The sequence below is a fragment of the Callithrix jacchus genome, chromosome 5, assembly GCF_049354715.1.
Source record: "Callithrix jacchus isolate 240 chromosome 5, calJac240_pri, whole genome shotgun sequence".
NCBI lineage: Eukaryota > Metazoa > Chordata > Mammalia > Primates > Cebidae > Callithrix > Callithrix jacchus.
This window is the reverse complement of record NC_133506.1, coordinates 18739171-18761290: the sequence shown is the minus strand read 5'-3', so window position 1 is coordinate 18761290 and position 22120 is coordinate 18739171. Positions and strand designations below refer to the sequence as shown.

The window sequence follows — 22120 nt, the reverse complement described above, 5'->3', positions numbered from 1 at the left end:
TAGAAGTAATGAGGCAAGATGAGCTCTAGCAGATTCATTCTTCAGAGCACAGCTCAAGCACTGAACTAATATTATTACTGACCATAAATGTTGTTAGGGAGATGTGGAAAGGATGTTAACGCCACTAAGCATTACAATCAAATCTCAATAATGACCAGTGAAGCAGGCTAATAAATTGTAGATTATGTGTGCCATTTCCTTCAGAAACCTTAGCTTCCTAGCTTCAAGAATTTCAAAGGCCTCTTCTGCCACAAGCACCAGGGTCAAAGCCACACAGGAAAAAAAGAAAGCTGGTAATTCTGTTAGAATTCCCCAAGTCCTCTGCTATTAAGTTACCTTCCTTCCTTCCTACTAATGAGATGGAAAAATAGAGTGAAGATGCAGATTTGCTACATCTAGGTTAGAAACTCTGAGTGCCAAAGCAACACATCCCTGTTGAATCAGGAGGTGTCTGGAAACCAGACCAGCCTCGGCTATCACTTGCAATGAATTGTGTAACATCAGCCTTGCCAGTCTTGTTTCTCTGGCTCCGGGACTTGCCAGGCACATTTTGGAAAAATAAAAAGTCCTTGTCATCAAGAAAGAGGATGCCATGTGTGTTCATTTGTTAAAAATAAATCTGCTCTCACCAAAAACCTATCCAGGAAAATCTAAGGAAAACCCTTCAGGAGAAATACTATCCTTTCACCAATGATTTTCATGTTCTGAGGATCTCTTGGGAGCCATAGTTTCTTAAGAAATGGGGCATGACTTCTGAGGATTTTATGTTTCGTTTAAAAAGTCCATTTTGGTGGATCTGTCTCTACCTCAGGGTTTAAGAGAACTAAGGTAACCCATCATCCCCTGGATGTTGTCTCATTGACCTCCCTTTACCCGAGTAGCTGCTGCCCCCTGGAGTCAGGTAGAGGAATATCCTGGTACTCCTACCCTCCATCCCAACCCACTCCACTCCCAGATAAAGTAAATGTGCTGGGAAAAAATAATTCCTCAGGCTTTTCTTTGGCCAATATTAAAGGCTTTATATAATAATGATCTATAAGTTTTGTATCTGGTACTCAGTTTTTATAGGTGAGATAACGCAGGTTCAGAAAGAGGATCTGATTGCCATGAACCTCCGCAAGCCGGCAGCATTGCTGAAGTGTCATGGGTCCAGGGACAAGAGCCTGAAGTTTAAGCCAGAAGACACTGCTTCTAGCTTTGGTGCCTTCAGGAATATGGATTTAGAACAGAGTGAGTTTGGATACCTCCTTTGTTCTATAGCAGCAGTTTCACTGTTTGGGGTCTAGCTTGTTAACGCAAAAGAGGACCCCATAGCGTCTGTTTGGCAAACCTAGAGACTGAATGGTGAAAACGTCCTAGAACCACTGTTGGATTTCCTCCAGAGTGAAACCTAACCTTCTTAGGCTCATGTTTCATTCTCTTTCGTTCCAGGAGCGCCTCAACAGCTTGGATTCATTTCCCAGGAACCAGTCATCTGGGCCAGTGATTCTCTACCTCACATTGTTCTCCCTGAGTACTTGGCAGGGCGGGGAGGGAGAGCAAAGAGAGAAGAGAGAGCGTGCTCCACGGCTCATTAGGTAATTATTGATGGGGAGGGTGTTCTTATCAAACTATTCCAGGAGTCATGGGGTTTTTATATTAAAAACCAAGAAAGGAAAGAAAAAGAACCACCATTCCCAAATTAATTTGCTACAAAGCCTCATTGTTTCCTGCCTCCTCCTTTTCAAAAGGATTTTAACATAGAAGCATATTGAATATTAGGATGAGTAATTAATGTCTTAGCATTTTAGAATTTTGTAGTAACCTCTTACCTTACCACTAAGTACTGAATGAACTTATTCATAAAATTAAATACTTCTCCTCCTTATCTCCTCCCCTCCCCTCTCCTCTTCTCCCCTCCCCTCCCCTCTCCTCCTCTCCCCTCCCCTCCCCTCCCTTCCCCTCCCCTTCCTCTCCCATCCCTTCCCCTCCCTTTCTTTCATCTTGGCTGAAATACATGGGTTGGCAGCAAAAGAGTTCTGCGGAACATAACATGGATACCATTCACTGAGTAGCTCTATCTCAATCCTTTGCTGCCCAAGAGACCAAGTTGTAAGGTGGAAGGCACTGGAAAAGAGCAGAGATGAACAGAGGTGACTGAAAATTATTAGTGACAAAGTGTCTAAGTCCAAAAAATTGAGACTTAAAAATTAAAGGCTCTCTTCCCCTCATTTTGCAAGTACGTAATGAGACTTTTTACTGATACTTAATTGACATGACAATAATTTGAACTATGTATTGCTTTCTCAACAAGTCATCTTCACATCTCCTAGATGATAGAAAATGAATAGATATTAATATCTGAACTCTGGGGATGGAAAGGAGAGCAGAATCAATAGAGATTTCAAACTTTTATAACCTATAGTCTTGTGACTCTGGTAAGATCTGAGAGCACACTCTGAGGAGGAGGAGGAAGGGAAAGATGGGCAGTAAGGAAAGGACACACATTTAATGATGAACACAAATGTGAAAGCTTGAGAGGGACTGGAGGAAAAGGGAAGTTATAGACAAAACAGAAAAGTTGCGTTCCCAACATCCATCACTGAAAAGCCTGGAAAATTAATCTACTGCATAATTATGCTATTATGCCATTTCTATGGCCATTCATTTTTATTGCGCACCAAACTAATAGTGGGTAGTGGAGATACAACAGTATAAAAACCACACATAACCACCACCTTTATATAGTTTATAACCTAATATTGATGTAAGTCAACCCCTACTGTTCCTTCGAATGAATTCTTACTCATTGTGTGACTACTTTGCACAAAACGAGAGATACAAAACTCACCATCAAGCAGTTTATAGTATGTCAATAGGAAAGATAAATATTGAACTCAATTCTTAAATTTATACACTTGCTTCAATTATGGTATCTAAAAAAATCCTTGTAAAAATTTTGTGGACAATTTAAAGATTACTATTTTTTATTATTGTTAATTTTTAAAAATAATTTAGGAATAAAATGGAGGCTTGTGGAACTTAAGTGATTTGCCCAACTCTACAACCAATGAATGAAAGAATGGCTGGGCTGTGGCTTCAATTCTTTTTTATCCTTAAACTATGCCAGCTCCCGGCAGCAAGAGTTCAAAAATAAAACTAACTGACAATTAAAAATAAAAAACTATCACTGTTGAAAAAAGTACTTGGTACAGAAAACAAAGACAATTTTATCTGCTATAAATAAGATCTGGAATCATAAAAGACAAGACTGGAGCCCAAGGTTATGGCAGTCTGCATAGAATTACACCTTGTGGCCAAATATTGATGGAATCTATAGTTACAGTTGGGGGAATCCACGGTCTCAGTGGAAAAAGGTTGCATTTGGCATTGGATAACTTGAGTTTAAATCCTGACCTTGAACTTATTACTCAAACGTTAGGTTTTACCCTCTGTGTTCCCATTACTCATCCTCACAGGTCACAGTAAAGATTATATAAGGCAATATATATACAGCACCTACTGTTAGTCAGTATTGTATATTACCCTTCTTTCAGAAAACTAATGCTTTTATAGAAGGGAAAACAAAAAATTTTAGTACTTGGTTTTCTTTTTTTCTCTATCCATCCGAATTAGGTAGAGCCAGGTTAGTGTTTGATTGAATAACTGGGGACTATAACCTAGCTAAGTTAAGCATATAAAACTGACCATCACAGTCTTTCCCTTGTCAACTTGGTGTCCATCCACATCTCTTTAAATCATATTTAATATTTTGAAAACAACAACGAAGACATGCTTCTATCTAACATAATGCAGCTATTCTGCAAACAACTGAAAATACTCTAACTCTTTCTCCAGAGTAAGATACAAATTCCTTGGGTAATGTTCATTCTTTTCCATGATATCCTGTAACTCAAATACAGTGATACAAAGTTGGCTGTTACATATCTTATGTTAGATGATAAGGGGTAAGAAAAGAAAAAAAAAGCAATATTTCCCACAGATATACATATACACATTTACATAACAAAATAGGAAGAAATACAACTATGAAAGTCATATTTTCTGCAATTGGTCACATGGTTTCAGTCACATAGCTAGTATTTTAAGTACCTTTCCTCACTACCATATTCTGTTTGCCCTCAGCAAGCACCTCAGCTAGTCAGGTTATTTGCCTGGTGAAGTGATGCAAATCTTTATTTCTAAAGGGTGTGGGTCATTAGCAGTCCTGTTTTAATTGGAATGTTGTAGTTTTCCATTGACTCTTGTCTCAGGACATGGTAGTACTAAGACACACTCTGAAGGATCTTCTGTATTCCAGACATATGCCTTCTTACTGTTCTTGTATTATAGAAATCCAATGTCCTTGGTAATCAAGATTAATCAGCCAAGTCAGCAAGCAACATTCTTCTTTGCTTGTTGATTCAGAGGCATGCAGAGTCCAAAGTTGCCATGTTATAGTCTTGACTTCTGCTTCAATAGATTCATTGTCTCTTAATAGAAGAATTCCACTCTTCAGAACTAAGACTTCTAAACCAACAGAGCATAAAGTCATGGGGGATAGAAGGGAAAGCTTTTGCTAGTGGTCCACTAGCCGTAATAGTGGTAGTAATGGGAGTCATGTTACTCCCATTTCCACTCCTTGATCCCTGGACCTGTGAATGGGAGAATTGCCACCATATACTGAATGCTAACTTAGACACTGACTGCAGAATTAGAGCCAGCAGATTAGACTCTATCTGAATCTTCAGAAGACCATTTTACTGTTCATCCAAGCCAGCTGCTTCAGGATTACAGGGAATACAGTGAATTTCATGATCCTGAGACCTCTGCTTCATACTTCATTTGCTGTGAAACAAGTTCCTTGATCAGAAGCATGTTGTATGGAATATCATAATTATGAATAAGCCATTCTATAAGTCCATGGTTTTGGCAGAAATATCGTGTTTAGGGAAAGCAAATTCCTATCTAGTGTGTCTATTTTAGTAAAAATGCACAGATTTTTGGCAGTGAAGTAGAGTCTTTCCTGAAGAGGATAGGGGCCTCCCCTTCATTCAGGGTGCTTTGAGTTTGTAAATTGGCTCAAATCTTGGAATCAATTGACATGATTCTCTGTGTTCATGTTTCAAATTAGACTTCTGTTTAGTCAACCTAGAACTCTTCCACTTATACAAAGCAAGAAAGAATTAGTAGATTTTTCATCTAATTTTTTTTCCCCTAGAGACATGATGATCAACTAGCAGAACCTCTGCGTAGTGGGTCAATATCAGTAAATCCAGCCTGACTCAACTTTATATATATTTTTTCTCTTTTTTTTTTTTGAGACGGAGTCTTGCTCTGTTGTCTACTCCTCAGCCTCCAGAGTAGCTGGGATTATAAGCACATACCACCACTCCTGGCTAATTTTTTGTATTTTTAGTATAGACAGGGTTTCACCATCTTGGCCAGGCTGGTCTTGAGCTCCTGACCTTGTGATCCACTCACCTCGGCCTCCCAAAGTGCTGGATCGAAGGTGTGAACCACTGCACCTGTCCCTCAACTTTATATTTCTTCCACTGTCATTCAACACCTTTAATATCCATTCACAAACATATTACCCAAATTTCTGTCTGTATAATTTGGGAAAATTATGCTGTTTTTGTTTTTCAGTGTATAGCATACTTTATATTGAGTCACACTTTGTAGCTCATCTTCTGGGACCTGCTGGGACTTGAGTCTAGTTACAGGTCTAGAGACAAAGACGAATGGTGGGGGTGAGTCCTGAAGGAGATCAGCAGTGTCTTTCAAAGCAACTATTTCAGGAGAGGCTATTATGTGTTCTTCAGGCAAAGCAAGTTAACCTCCTTAGCGATAGAATGCTCTCTTCTGCTAGTCAAGAACACTCAGCAGAATTTAGGAGTTCAGTGTCCCCAGCTTCCCTAAGATCTTCCCATATGTCTCTATTCCAATTTCTGGAAGCCTATCAGTCAATGCCCTCATTTGCACAGAAGACACCTGTGAGGCTGAAATTAAATTTGAATTATAATTTAGCCATTCTCAGGATGAGACTCTGGGTTTAGTTTTCAGAAATCACAACTGTGCAGCTATAAGAGATAGAGGTTTCTTTCAGGACAGATGTAGAACATTCCAAGTAACTTATACACAGTTTGAGCTTGGAATTTGAAGTCCTGGGTGCATTATTTCCTTTTACATTTCCTCGAGTGCAGTTAGAAACAACTAGCCAATCCTATTATACTACTTAGTTTTATTGAAATGTTTTGAAGTATTAAATACATAGTTGTCCACAATCTTGACTTTTTTTTTTTTTTGAGACGGAGTTTCGCTCTTGTTACCCAGGCTGGAGTGCAATGGCGCGATCTCAGCTCACCACAACCTCCGCCTCCTGGGTTCAGGCAATTCTCCTGCCTCAGCCTCCTGAGTAGCTGGGATTACAGCCATGAGCCATCGTGCCCAGCCAATTTTTTGTATTTTTAGTAGAAACGGGGTTTCACCATGTTGACCAGGATGGTCTTGATCTCTTGACCTCGTGATCCACCCACCTCAGCCTCCCAAAGTTCTGGGACTACAGGCATGAGCCACCGCGCCTGGCCAATCTTGACTCTTATGGGTATTTGATAAAAAGTATCCTGTGGTATATTTTGCAAATCTTTATTGTGACATCATGCCATGGATTATCAATGCCCTCTTTACCACTGGAAATAGTCACTAGTGCCTTTGAATCAAATCAAACTAAAAAACCAATTCCAAAAAACTCAGAATCAATTTAGAACCTCATTCTTAATGTTTTGTTTGTCTCAAACCACTTCTAGTATAAAAATTTGTTATCAGTCATCATTCCACAAGAGAAACAGAACTAGTAAGATGTACACACACATACACACACACACGCACATACACACACACACACGCACACACACACAAATATATCAAAAAATTTATTGCAGGGTCTTGGGCTCCATAATTGTGAGGGCTGGCTAGGCAACTCTAAAATCCAAGGTGTCTCTCAGGAGGGGCAGGCAAGAATTCTTGAGTACAAACTGAAGCTGCAGATAACAGGCAATTTTTTTCTTTCTAATGGAAACATCAGTTCTGCTCCTAAGACTCTTGAGCTGATTGGGTGAGGCTCAACCATACCACTAAAGACAATCTCCTTTACTTACAGTTAACTGGTTGTAGATGTTAGTCTCATCTGCAGTGTGCCTTCATAGTAACACTTAGATTAGTGTTTGACTGAATGACTAGATAGTATAGTCTAGCTGAGCTGATGCAAAAAAAAAAAAAAAAAAACTGACCATCACATCATGCACCAAACATGATTTTTAAAAGTGGAATAATTTTGCTTATGCTTTGCTTTAATATTTGTTATCTTTCGTTCCAACATCCTTACTTTTAGAAATATATATTGAGATAAAATTTTTCTTAGTCACGCCTTCAGTGATCCATGGGCCTATATAATCCATGGGTACCATAATTGTGTGTGACTCATTTCACAGATATTAAAGTCCATGGAGAATCTTGTTCATCTGAGCATTCAGCATGTTCTAGAAGAGAAAAGAATTTCATGGGAGGTCAGCCCAAAGAGAATGAAAAGTGAGTAGGTCTTGGCTATGAGCACAGTGGCAGTTCAGCAGGTGTGTATTTTAAAGCGTCGGGAAGTTTTTCAAAGCCATTTACTCTTCTCACCTATTTGAAGGTGTCATATCTTGTTACTCAGGTGTCATCTCTTTATCTAACCCCAGACAACAAGGAGTCCTGTGTTCACAGTCACCACGGGATGGATCTGCTTCTATCATCTCTTCCTTTTCCCATCATGGCAAACTTTATTCCTCCCTGCTCCTCCCTCCCCACAGGCAATAGGGCCTACAGAATGTCCCATTATCCCTTTATCTTTTTAAATTTTCCAGACTGACACAGCAGAAGGAATAGAAGTTGCTAGGAGAAGTCAATAAGCCACGTTAATTCAGTGTCAGTAGTTGCTTCTAGGATAGTCTATGTTTAAATCCATGAACACATAAATGGCTTAACCTGGGCTTTGAAGCATATACCTCATTAAGGACATACAGAGAAAACGTCTCAAAATAGTAAATTTTGAACATTTGCTTTTTATTGTTTCCTTTCTGTTGTGACCTTTCCCCTTCTCGGTTAGAGGAATCTACATTGCTTTGAGGATAAGAAGATCATTAGAGTGAAAATGAAAAGAAGAAACAGTCAATGTTCAGGTTTCTGACTTCCAAAATAGTCTTTTGAGAATCAAAAGGGCTTGCTTGAGAGAGACAGAGCAGTGGTTAGGCCGTAATCATAGAATTAGAAGGAGAACACAGAGTTTTCAGGTCAAGATGGCATCTCTGCTCCAATTACACAGCAAGAGGGAAAAATATACATAAAAAGAGACAAGGCTGGACTCAATAAAAGACAATCATTTTCACAGTCAAGGAACAGAATAGAAAAACAAAACAGTGAACAGAGCAGGAGGTGAGTGAGACTTTGCTGCCCTTTGAATGTGAAGTAGGCAGTAGCCCCAGGGTTTGGGTTGCTCCTGGCAGAGGACTAATAGTGTTCTGCAGAGGATGTTAGGGGCTGGGTGAACATCCTCCCTTAGGACACGTAGGAGAAATTCTTCTGCCAGTCCTTTCTTGGGGGTAGAGTACCTAGTGAGTGGAAGCTTGAGAAGGGTGGCAACTTAGACACACAGACAGACCTGCATGATCAGGAGCTTTGGCCACTGATCTGAGCACGGATCTGCTAGGTTCCCAATATGGCTGCTTATAAGAGGGCCTAGCTCCAGGTTAGGATCTCCCCAGAGAAGGCAGCTGTGAAATCAGAATTAAACAAATAAGCAAAACCATTTATTGCAAAGAAAATGGGAAATTTTACCAACCAAAAGAAAGCAGGGAAGGAGAATAACAACAATAAAGAAAAAGCATGATCAACTCACAAAAACAATAAGGTGACAGACATAAACCCCACTAGGCTCCCAGAAAATGTAAATGACTTAAACTTGCCTATTAACAATCACAGTTTATAAAATTGAATTTGAAATAGGCTGCTTCTATAAGATAAAGACAAAGAAACAAACACCTGAAAAAAAAACCACATAGAGTTAAGATAAAAACTTGAAAAACAAAATAAATACTAAGTAAAAAATCAGTGTAAGAAAAGTAATGTCTGGCAAAATAAAATTTAAAATGGCATCACTAGAATAACAAGGGACACATGTAATCATGAGCAACAGCAGCAAAAAACAAGCCAATGAAAAATCATGCCAATTCTGAACTTGTGAGCACTTACAACATAGGCCTGAGGCTAACAAATTTTAAGGAAAAACTAACAAATATGGAAACTGATGACTTTAAGGAAACTCTATTCAAATGGGATTAATTATGTTGACAAAAATAAGAATGCATATAAAATTAAAATAACAAAAATTAAAACATTGCTCTATCATCACTGATTGGTAATACAATTTCTTATAAATCTACTTCCCTTGTTTGTTCTTTCTTTGTTTTTTCTACTTTCTACATATAATATTCACGGGTAAAAAAATTAGCAAGTGTTAAAATATTCAATACTTTAGTAGGAATTATAAACGCTGAATTTATAATTATGCTATTCTGAAATTTGCAAGGGAATGATGAAGAATTTTAAGTTCTGAAGAAGCAAAAACCCAGGAAGAGCCAAGCTAGAGGAGCCTCATCTGGGTGAGGTAAGTTATATATGGGTTTATAGGAGGTTGAGGTAAGAGTCCTGACCCAAGGGAGCCCCAAAAAGTATAAGCAATCAGCCCTGAGAGCCATGCACTATTGGTATCCAATGCTGAGAGATGCATGGAAATTGAACCACCATCTTGAGTTAACACTGCATGTTCCCCAATTGGAAGAGCAAGCGTAGTTGCTCATCTCTCACTGTGGGTACTGGAAGGCCGACAACAATTGTCAGCACAGCACCCAAGGATGTCTTAGTATTAAGACATCTTGCCTTGGGACTTGCCTAATCTGTTCTGAATGGACTGGTATGAACAAAGCCCCTACTCAAGGTCAATATTCTGTGACATTTATAAGCACATTCATACTATGGTTGATCTCAACAATGAGGTCCTTAATAACCAGAGGGAATGTGGTGGTGTGAAGGGCAAGGCCAAGAACTGCTCACATGGGTAAGGAAAGCTCCCCCATTACAAAGAAAGCTGGAGATAATTTAGTACTTTCAGGATGCTGTCATTTGCTAGAGATAGTTTTCCTGCTAAGCTTGAAGTTAAACAGAACAGACATACTATGAAAAACATTTTCTTTTTCATTTAAAACTCTGAAGAGACCACCCTATGCAAAGACACATTATCAACTGAAACCTGTCTCTTTGGACACAGAACTAATTTGTACTTATTCAATAAAAAAAATCATCTGAAAGAAATGGATCTTTATTGGGAATATTCTTGTGTCATCTTTTATTCCTTCTATTTCCTTGGTTTCACAAACTCTTCCCTCCATCTCTCTCTGGGAATAAAATCTTTTATAGTGGAGCTCTTGAAACCCCAGTCAGATCCTGAGACCAGCAGTCAACCCTCCTGCCTTCTGCTGCTCCTGTTCTTTTTCCTCTACATGGCTTCCCACTGTCAATTCAAGTAAGGGATATGACTCCCTTCTCTTTTTTCTCTTCCCTTCCCATCACATGTATTGAGTAACTCTGTTCTCTCAGACTCTGCACCATGCACTACGTGTGCAGTGATGAATAACATAGAAACAGTGCCCTCACGAGTCTCATAACTTAATACAGAAGGCTGATATTTAACAGTGAACCCCATTAGAAATACAGATACAATCTCTGAAATGTGCTATAAAAGAAAAGGGTTTTTTTGTTCTGCAAAAGACAATAACGCGCTATCATGCTTTAGTTTCAGAACCCAGAGAAGAAACTGCCATGGAGTTGATTCTGAAAGATAATGAACAAAAAGGAGTTACCAGGTGAGGAGAGGAGTGGGAACTTTATGGCTGAGGAAACAGGTTCTCTTAGTTGGCGGAACACTTCCTCCCTACTTGGAAGGAGGAAAATATCTTTCTTTGATTTATGAACATGAAAGGAAACGTGGTTGGTTTTAAGTTATGGGAATCTCAGATTTTCTCCTCAAGACCTTTAGATGTTTCTCAGAGTAGTTTTGGCATCTAAATTTCACAGAAGAAATCAAAGGGCAGCCAAACTTTTGTGTTTACATACAGTGTTTTTTTCATCTTTGTATTGTTTCTTTTGAGTGCTTGTGATATTCATGCATTATTTCTTTACATTTGAGGCTGTCACCAATGTGTTAGAATTTTATCTTTAATTATTGTTTCAAAGGGCATGCATATATTTTTATTGTGTTTACTCCATTTGATTTGATATCAACTCCAGTTTGTTCCTTTTTTCTTTTCTCTAAAGACAAACTGATTATTCCCATCTTAACTTTCCATTTGCTGCCATAAAATAGAATACTATTATATCTAATCATTTTTAGCTCATTTCCTTTCCCTATAAAGTCTGGCAGAAATTACCAAGATTTTACTGCAGGACCAATTCTCTTCCTTATAAAGAGCTACCTTTTTCCCTCTAAGAATCGTTGGCCTCACATAAAGCAATTGATCTCCAAAGTTATTTCAGTACCCTGTGTCCTCACCCTGTTGCTATCATTGATTAGACACTGAATGGGCATCTATCCCAAGCCACACTCAATAGATTTCCTCCCTCTTGAGAATTTATAATTGGGATTTAACGTGACTTTCAAGCTCAAACACAATAATTTCCAATGCTTGTTTCTAAGATTCTCCTAAGACCCAACAGACCACAGACTTGACAGAAACCTCTGTATCTTCCTAATATTTTCCCTTTATAGGTTTATGTTTCTACAATTGTATTTTTATTACTTCAGTGAAAAATACTTTGCCCAAGTCCATGTATCAGGATAAATTATTCCAGTCTTCCAAATGGCTGCTCACTCTAACCTACATGTAGAGGATTAGAAAATATTTAAAGAATTAAAAATTGATGAAAGACATTTTTTTTTGCTTGAATAGCATAAATTTGAATACAAGTTGTGTATAATGAATACTCACACATTGCAGGTTTGAACAGAAAAATAAAGGATTTAAAAGGCATTAGGCGACTTTCCTTCAGCTCTCCACAGTCTTTGATGTTCTCACAGAAGCCTGAAAAATCCCTGTAGGGCAGACACAGCAGCGGGGGAGGGAGCCTGTTGTTTCCTCCACCAATGGCCATTTCTTTCATTTCTGCTTTGTCCAGAAGACACCATCTTTTGACCAAAAGTTCAGGAAGAAAATAATGTTAACCTTATGTGCATGGAGACAGAATCCAAAGACTTACAGATCAAAGGATATTGATAGTGGAAACAAGGGAGGTAGAATGGTCACGGTAAGATCAGCATTTTCTTAGTCCAGTAACTGGTAGCTGGGAAGTGTATCTACTGAAGTTAGCATGATCATTAAGCTTAGAAAGAATATGAAAAAATGGTGAACTATTATCCCTGCGGCCAAAACACCAATCAAAGATTTCCTTAGTGGACTGGGAGCCTTTGGACCAGTCACTAGTCTCACATGGAAGGCAAAGCCCTTAAACAAAAGCAAAGCCCAGCATAAAAAAAGAAGATCATAACACATAAAAGAATCCCATTTGGGGCGTTCACATGGTGGCATAGACTAAGGGAAGAAACAAAGGATTTTATTTGTGTTTAACAATTTATTTGCGTGAAATAACAACAGAACTACTGTTTGTTAAAATTTGTGTGACACAGATAATGGTTCTTAGAGAGAAAATCATAGCCTCAAAGGGTTATACCAGAAAAGAAGGAAGGCTGAACACTAATGAGCTAAGATTTCAACTTAAGCAAAAGCAAAACCCAAACAAAAATAAAAGTAACCAAATCAGAATACAGCATTACACACCAAAAACAAAAAAGAAGCAGTAAAGAACAGGAATTTGTAAAAAGAATGTATCATAGTTAATATCAGTAGTATCAATTTCTATTTATTTCAAAATACCATATAAATTGACAAGCCTCTAATGGGATATATAAGGGCTAAAAGTCCCAAATAAGTAACATTAGCAATGCAAAATGTGCCTTTCTGAAGAGGCAGAGAATAAAATAATAAAGGTGATCATAGAGCAACAGGTTCCTATGTATTGAAAAATTTAGTGAAATTGAAATAAAATTACAAGAAATATGAATGTTTCTAGAATATAGAACATTTCAATTCCCCCTTTTTAACCCTACTTACTTTTAAGGGATAGTTATAACAAGTATTCAAGGAATAGATAACTAAATTTAAGAAAATTCATTCAGAGACTAGAAAGAGATGATACTTTGAAACTTGTGTCTTGAAGATAATAACATATTAGTACCATAATCAGGGTAGGACAACAGGATAAATTAAAATTATAATTAAATCCCTCATAGAAATGAATGCAAATTATTAACCTTCCACTAAAAATCAATAAAAATTGAATCCAGTACTGTATAACAAAACAAAGGGCATAATACATCTTGACCAACCTGGATTTGTTGCTTATATGTAAGATTGTTCCGTGGTATAATTCACTACACTGGGATTTTGAAAATGAAAAGTACAACAGGTATATAATCATTGCAATAGATTTTTTTAAATGACAAAATCTCACAACCATTCATGACAAAATCCAACTAGAAAGATCTCTCACAAAGTAGGAATGGAAGAGAACTTCCTTAACTCACACAACATTTCCGTTTAACAAGTAATTACAAAATCTTTTCAATGATTGTATTAGTTAGATCTCTAAAGAAACAGGACCAATAAAATGAGGGTGTTTGTGTATGTGTGTGTCTCCCTCACACACATGTGCACACACACACCCATACATAAGATTTAAGGATTGGATGACATACATGAGATTTAAGGAACTGGATAACACTGCATAACGAAATTATGCAGGGTGGCAAGTTTGAAACCTGCAGGGTGGGGTTGCAGGCCGAAGACCTGAAGAACAGCCCATGTTGCAGTTCAAATCTATTGGTTATGTGCTGGCAGAATTCTTTGCTGGGGCAAAGTTGGTCTTTTGTTCTGTTCAGGCTTAAAACTGACTGGATGAAACCCGCTCACATTAAGAAGGGCAATGTGTTTTACCCAGAGTCCACCCATTTAAATATTTATTTCCTTAAAATATACTCTCACAGAAACATCCAAAATAGTGTTTTGTCAGATACGTGGACACTGTGGCCCAGCCAAGTTGACAAATAAAATTAACCATCACAGTAATGAAACATTTGAAAGTATTTTCTTTAAAATCAGGAGAGTGGCAAGGTCATTTGCTACTAACATTTTTATCCAGCATGGGTCAGAGGTCCTAGCCAGTATAATAAGACAAGAAAAAGAAATCAAATATGAAAAAATTAGAATGAAACTAAATTTTTATTGTCTCCCCAAGATATGATTGTGTCAAAGAAAATTTTCTATCAGAAAATTACTAGATTTAAAAGAAGATTTCAGTGAATTTTCTGGGTATAATGCACAAAGTCTATTTTATTTCCAAATGTTATCCACAAACAATTAGAAAAATGCAATTTAAAAAGATATTATATAATTGGCTAGCCATATGCAGAAAATTGAAACTGGACTCTTTCATTACACCATATAAAAGAATCAACTCAAGATTGGGTACAGTGGCTTATGCCTGTAATGCCAGCACTCTGGGAGGCTGAGGCAGGTGGATCATTGAGTCCAGGAGTTCGAGACCAGCCTGGGCAACATGGCAAAACCCTGTCTCTACTAAAAATACAAAAAGTAGCCAGGCATGGTGGCGCACGTCTGTAATCCCAGCTACTCTGGAGGCTGAGATGGGAAAATCATCTGAGCCTGGGCCACTGAGGCTGCTGTGAGCTGAGATCATGCTACTGCCCTTTAGCCTAAACAACAGAGTGAGACCCTGTCAAAAACAAAACTAAACAAAACAAAAAAACCCTCAAGATTAATTAAAGACTTAAATACCCCAAACTATAAAAATGCTAGAAGAAAACCCAGGCAATACCATTACGGACATAGGGACAAAGATTTCATGACAAAGATGCCAAAAGCAATAGCAACAAAAGAAAAGATTGACAAGTGGGATCTAATTAAAGAGCTTCTGCACAGCAAAAGAAACTATCAATAGAGTAAACAGACCTACAGAATGGGAGAACATTTTTGCAAACCATGTATCTGACAAAGGTCTAATATTCTGCATCTATAAAGAACTTAAATAAATTTACAAGAAAAAACCAAACAACCCCATTAAAATATAGGCAATGGACATGAACAGACACTTCTCGAAAGAAAACGTACATGTGGCTAACAATCAGGAAAAAAGTTCAGCATCACTGATCCTTAGAGAAATGCAAATCAAATCCACAATGTGATACCAATTTCATACCAGTCAGAATGGCTATTACCAAAAAGTCCAAAAATAACAGATTCTGGCAAGGTAGTGGTTTAAAAGGAATACTGTTACACTGTTGGTGGGAATGTAAATTAATTCAACATTGTGGAATATAGTGTGGCAATTCCTCAAAGACCTAGAGACAGAAAGAAATAGCATTTGACCCAGCAATACTATTACTGGGTATATAACCAAAGGAAGATCAGTCATTCTATTATAAAGGCACATGCATGTATATGTTGATTGCAGCAAAGGTGTGAAAACAGCAAATACATGAATTCAACACAAATGCCCACCAATGATACATTGGATAAAGAAACTGTGATACATATACACCATGGAATACTATATAGCCATAAGAAATAATGAGATTATGTCCTTTGCAGGGACATGGATGGAGCTGGAGGCCATTATTCTTAGCAAACCAATGCAAGAACAGAAAAGCAAACACTACATCTTCTCACTTTCAAGTGGGAGCTAAATGATGATGAACACATGGAAACAAAGAGGAGTACAACGCACACTGGGCCCTACCAGAGGGCAAAGGGTGGGAGGAGGGAGAGGATCAGGAAAAAGAACCAATAGATAACAGGCTTAATACCTGGGTGATGAAATAATATATGCAACAAACCACCTATGACACATATTTACCTATGAAACACACCTGCACATTCTGCACATGGCCTCCTGAACTTAAAATAAAACTTAAAAAAATAAAAATTTTAAAAAAGACATCATATACAAGAGTAATTAATGTGTTTGGTATCTAGGACAACATTTCACAAAAGGCATGGAAGATTATTTTGTAAATAATTATAAAACTTAAAAAAATGACATTAAAGAAGAACGAAATATACAGACATATTGTTTTCATGAGTAGAAAGATTCACTCTCAGTATTACAGATGCCATTTTTTCCCAAATTGACTTACAGATTCAATATAGTTGAAATAAATACCATTTTAAAATAGTATTTTAATTTTGTCAAATAAAATTTGACAAGATTGTTCCAAAATGCATCTGGAAGAGCAAAGGGCTCCAAAAAACCATAAAGACAAGCTGCATTAGAGATAGTAAGTGGGTATAACCGTAATAAAGTATGATATTGTCATAGAAATAAACATTCTACCATAGGCACATAACAGATAACCAAATGTAGACTCAGGAATCTGAACTGATATAATTCGAATGGGCTCAGCAGATTAGTGAGGAAATAATTGACCATTCCTGTGAATCAATAAGGATAAGTCCCTTGAAAAAGCATTTCTTAGGAGCAGAAATGTAAGTGGCAAAAAGCCATGACAATGAAAAAATGCTCAGTGTCATTGATAATTCAGAGAATTTCAAATTAAAACCAACAATTAAATATTATTTTACAGTCACTAGTCTGGCAAATACTTAAATCCTGCCAATCCATGCTTGGGGAAGGAAAGGAAACTCTCACGACTGCTGGTGGACATATACATTGAAATTACTTTGGAAAATATATTTGAGGTTATCCAGTAATGTGTGTATCATGTGACTACATTCTGTTCTATATCTAGGTATATGACTTCAGCTCCTGCACAAGTGTACCAGGTAACATGTACAAAAATGTTCAGAGCAGCATTGTCTAAAATAAGACAATTATGAAAATGGCCTGTATTGATTTCCCTTTGCTGCTTAACCAATAACCACAGATTATATGGTTTAAAACATTTATCATCTCACACTTCTTAGAGGTCAGAAGTCCAAGCTCAGCCTAGCTGAATTTGCTTGACTGAAGTCAAGTTGTTGGCTGGGCTGCATTTATTTCTTTCTAGAGCTTGGGGTTCTCTCTCAAGCTGCTGTAATATAGTTGGCAGAATTAAGCTTCTTGCAACTGGGGGATTGGAGTTCTCATTTGCTTGCCGGCTGTTGGCTGGGGACCTCTCTCCGCTTCAGAGGATACCAGCAATTCCTTGCCATGTGACTATATCCTGCTTTGAATCTCTCTGATTTTATTTAAGAATTCATCTGAATAGATTAGGCCATCTATGATCATCTTCTCAACTTAAAATCCACTGATTTGGGATTGTAATTACATCTGCAAAGTCTCATCACAGCAGTGCCTAAATTATTGTGTGATCCAGTAAGTGGGAGAAGATATCTGTACACCAGGGTTTGATTATTTTGAGGCACATCCCAGAGTTCTGCCTGCTACACAATCCAAATATTCTATGTCATTAGAGTGAAAATTATATGGTTTAAGATATAGTCATATGACAGAATAACTTATAGCAGTGAAAACAAAGTTGAGTTACATATATTAGGATGAATGTCAAAAGTACGTTAATAGAAAAAATTAAATAATAAAAAATTACAGCATGATTCCACTAATATAAATGCCAAAAATGTGCAGAATTGCACATAGCTTATGTTTATAATACACATAGGTGCAGAATACACATCTAAATATAATAAAGATGATTAGCACAGATTTAGAAAAGATTTCTGAATTGGAAGGCAGAAAATGGGTGCAATTAGGGAGAGAATGCAGGGGGATTTAAACTGAATATTAGTGTTCTACTTGTTAAGGTGGGGTTATAAAAATATAGAAGTACTGTAATATTTTTTTAAATGCTATATATGCATATTCTCTACATTTTTGTATGATAAATTTTACAATAAAATATTTCAAGATAAAATTAAATATGTTGAAAAAATATTTCACTTACAAAAGCAACAATAAATGAAATAAGAACTGTGTAGTTTCAATGTAAAAAAATCTGTTGAATATGCTAAATAATGACTTGAATGAATGGAAATAGGTCTTTTAATCATAGGATCCAATATTATCGAGCTGTCAAAGACATAGTTTAAAATAACAAATTTGTCAGCATTTTCTATTAAATATATAATGTATGTGTGACTTTCAGCTTAATACAAACAGGAAAAAGATCAATAGTAAGTCCTTTCATTATTTCCATAAAATTTCTCCTTTTATTTTCTAATCGTTCCCTGAAAAATGAAACTAACTTTAGTAATTTGCTGCCATTGTGCTGCCCATCTGGAGCAAATGCTGTGTTCTTCCTGGTGCTGCTTTATGGGTGCGTTTCTAGCAGCAAGTTCTGCTGTAACCAATGCATTTAAGGAGCGTGAAGAGGAACTGGCTTCATCTTCCTGGCTCTAATTTCTCAAATAATGTCTGTGAATATAGTTTTCACAACCTGACTACCTAATTAAGAAAGCGACATGTTTGGAAAAGATTTTAAATGCCAGTGTTTGTCAAGCTGTTTGTTTAGTGAACTCTCTGGGTGCACTGTTACACAAGAACTGTCTTAATTAAGGTTAATTCGTGTATAATTAGAGCCACTGCCTTTGGAAAAGATTCTACTGGTGGTAAAGCAGTGAGAACCCTTAATGTCTAGATTGAAGGACAAAGCAATTGCAATTAGCCAAATTTCAAGATATACCCTTTGCCTCCAATACAGAAGCTATGCCCCTGTTCTGTCCTGTTTGGAAAAGTACCTCTTTCAAGTGTTTGGAAACTTCTTGCAGACTTTGTATACCACCATTCTTTTAATAAAATTATTTTTATTTTATATATTTTTTACTATATATATATATATTTTTTTTTTTTTTTTTTTTGAGACAGAGTCTTGCTGTCGCCATGAACCAGGCTGGAATGCAGTGGCGCAATCTTGGCTCACTGCAATCTCCACCTCCAGCGTTCAAGCAATTCTCCTGCTTCAGCCTCCCGCGTAGCTGGGACTACAGGTGCATACCACTATGCCCAGCTAATTTTTGTATTTTTTAGTAGAGACAGGGTTTTACCATGTTGGCCAGGATGATCTTGATCTCTTGACCTTGTGAACCACCCACCTCGGCCTCCCAAAGTACTGGGATTACAGGCATGAGCCACCTGCCCGGCCTATTGTATATATTATATATATATATATATATATATATATATATATTATATATATATATATATATATGTAAAACATCATATTTTGTATACATATTTGCATTGAAATGACTACTACAGTCAAGTCAACCTATCCTTCATTTCACATAAATACCTTGTGTGTGTGTGTGTGTGTGTGTGTGTGGCAAGAGCACAAAAATCTACTCTCTTATCAAATTTCCAGCATACAACACAATACTACAAACTGTGGTCCATCCACCGGCTGAACATTAGATCTACTCTAGATTTATTCATCTGAAAAACTGCAACTTTGTACCTTTTTGTCTGCATCTCTCCATCTCCCCCTACCTCTGGTAACCACCCTTCTACTCTATTTTTACTTAGTCAGGCTTTTTAAAAATGCTGCATATAAGAAAGATCATGAAGTATGTTTTCTTTTCTGTGTCTGGCTTATTTCACTTAGCATAATTGTCCCAAGATTCCTCATGTTGCAAATGGCAGGATCTCCTTCCTTTCTAAGGCTGAATAATATTCCGTTTTGTGTGTGCATGTATCATAATTTCTTTTATCCAATCATCTGTTGCCAGACACTTAGGTCGTTTTTATATCTTGGCTATTGTGAATGATGCTTCATCAAACATGGCAGTGCAAATATCTTTACAAAGTGTTGATTTCATTTGCTTTGAGCATATGGAGGAATAGGAATTGCTGGATCATATGGTAGTTCCTTGTTTAATTCTTGAGGAATTTCTATACTGTTTTCCATAGTGATTGTATCAACCAGTTGCCATTCCCACCAAAAGTGCTCAAGGGTTCTATTTTCTCTACATCCCTGTCAACAGTCATTATCTTTTGTATTTTTGATAATAGCCAACTAACAAGTGTGAGGTGATATCTCATTGTTGTTTTGATTTTTATTTCCCTCTTTTTTAGTGATGTTGTACACCTTTTCATATACTTGTTGGTCCTTTCTGTGTCTTCGTTGGAGAAATGTCTATTCACATCCTTTGCTCATTTTTCAACTGTATTATTCATTTCATGCTATTGAGTTGTCCTATCCATAAAATCATTGCTGAAACCAGTTTTATGGAGCTTTTTGCCTGCTTTTTTTTTGTTCTGGGAGTTTTATGATTTCAGGTCTTATATATAAGTCTTTAATTTGGAGTTGATTTTTGTGTGTGGCCTAAGGGTCCAGTATCATTATTCTACATGTGAATATGCAGTTTCCAGCTCCATTTATTGGAGAGTCTATCCTTTCTCTGTGTGTCTTCTTGGTCTTGTTATTGAGAACTAGTTATTTTGTATTTCCTTGAGTTCATTACTGGGTTCTCTGTTCTGTTCCATTAGTTCATGTGCCTGTTTTTATGCCAGTACCAAGATGTTTCAAGATGTTTTGATTATTATAGGTTTGCAATGTAATTTGAAACCTGATACTGTGATTCCTCAAATTTTGTTTTTCTCAAGATTGCTTTAGCTATTTGGAGTCCTTTGTGGTTCCCTAGGCATTCTAGAATTTTATTTCTATTTCTGTGAAAAGAGCCATTGGAATATTGATAGGGTTTGCCTTGAATTTATTTATCACTTTGAAGAGTATGGACATTTTAACAGTATTAATTCCTTCGATCCATGAACACAGAATATCTTTACACTTACTCATGTCTTCTTCAATGTCTTTCATCAATGTTTTATAGTTTTTAGTGTACAGATATTTTTACCTTCATGGTTAGATTTGTTCCTAATTATTTTATTCTTTTTGATATTATTGTAAATATGGATAAAGCAATTCTGATTCCAGCCTCACGGTAGTTAGAAGAAAACAACATATAATCAATTCAGTGGTGGGCTGCTTATTTTCTAAACTATGTTAAAATTTAAGTCAGGCGGCCGGGCGCGGTGGCTCAAGCCTGTAATCCCAGCACTTTGGGAGGCCGAAGTGGGCGGATCACTAGGTCAAGAGGTCAAGACCATCCTGGCCAACATGGTGAAACCCCATCTCTACTAAAAATACAAAAAAAATTAGCTGGGCGTGGGTGGCATGTGCTTGTAGTCCTAGCTACCCGGGAGGCTGAGGCAGGAGAATTGCTTGAACCTGGCAGGCAGAGGTTGCAGTGAGCCGAGATCATGCCATTGCACTCCAGCCTGGTGCCTGGTGACCAAGCAAGACTCTGTCTCCAAAAAAAAAAAAAAAAATTTAAGTCAAGCAAAAATCAGTCAATTCTACTTTCTCTGTTCTTCTTACCCTTTCCTCTGCAAAAAGGGAGAAGCTAGGTGGATGGGAAGATGAGCATAGAAAACACAGGCAACCTTTTACTAAGACACTTCTCAGTAATGGAGACGTGACCAGGAAGAATGTGGTGGGCTGTTCCCATGTCTATCAGTGGCACGATGGTGCATCATCGTGCATCATAAATCTGCTTTTCTCATAAGTCTGGCTTTTTTAATAGTGAGGGCATCAAATATTAAAATGAATGCCAAAGGAAGTCATACAAATTTTATTGGCACTTTTAAAAATAGGACACAAGTGCCTAGCAGTGCCTGACCTAAAATAAGAACTTATATTTGGAAGCCAGAAATTGTCTGGAACTTCCATAAAAAAATGAATCAAAACAAGGACCATTTCGTTTTGCTTACTGTTCACTGATTTTTTTTAAAAAATTTCCAATTCATTGTGGACCAATATTTTTATAAAATACAATATAAATGAGGTACTAAAAACTAAATAAGATAAAACTCAAGACCAGATATATTATTGTAAGATTCAGCAGACATAAAATAGAGTTGAATTGTTATATGAGTTTGTAATTTTCTGTACTAATTTCTATGA

General features: G+C 37.1%; 1 long non-coding RNA gene across 1 annotated transcript; it reads left to right on the top strand.

The window, feature by feature from the left end:
* Nucleotides 1–1003: 1003 nt before the first annotated feature.
* On the top strand, nt 1004–11073 carry LOC103792830 (uncharacterized). The gene is made up of 5 exons (XR_013536274.1): nt 1004–1230; nt 1432–1577; nt 7473–7569; nt 9605–9682; nt 10868–11073. It is a non-coding gene; the product is annotated as an uncharacterized LOC103792830 (long non-coding RNA).
* The last annotated feature ends 11047 nt before the right edge of the window (nt 11074–22120 follow it).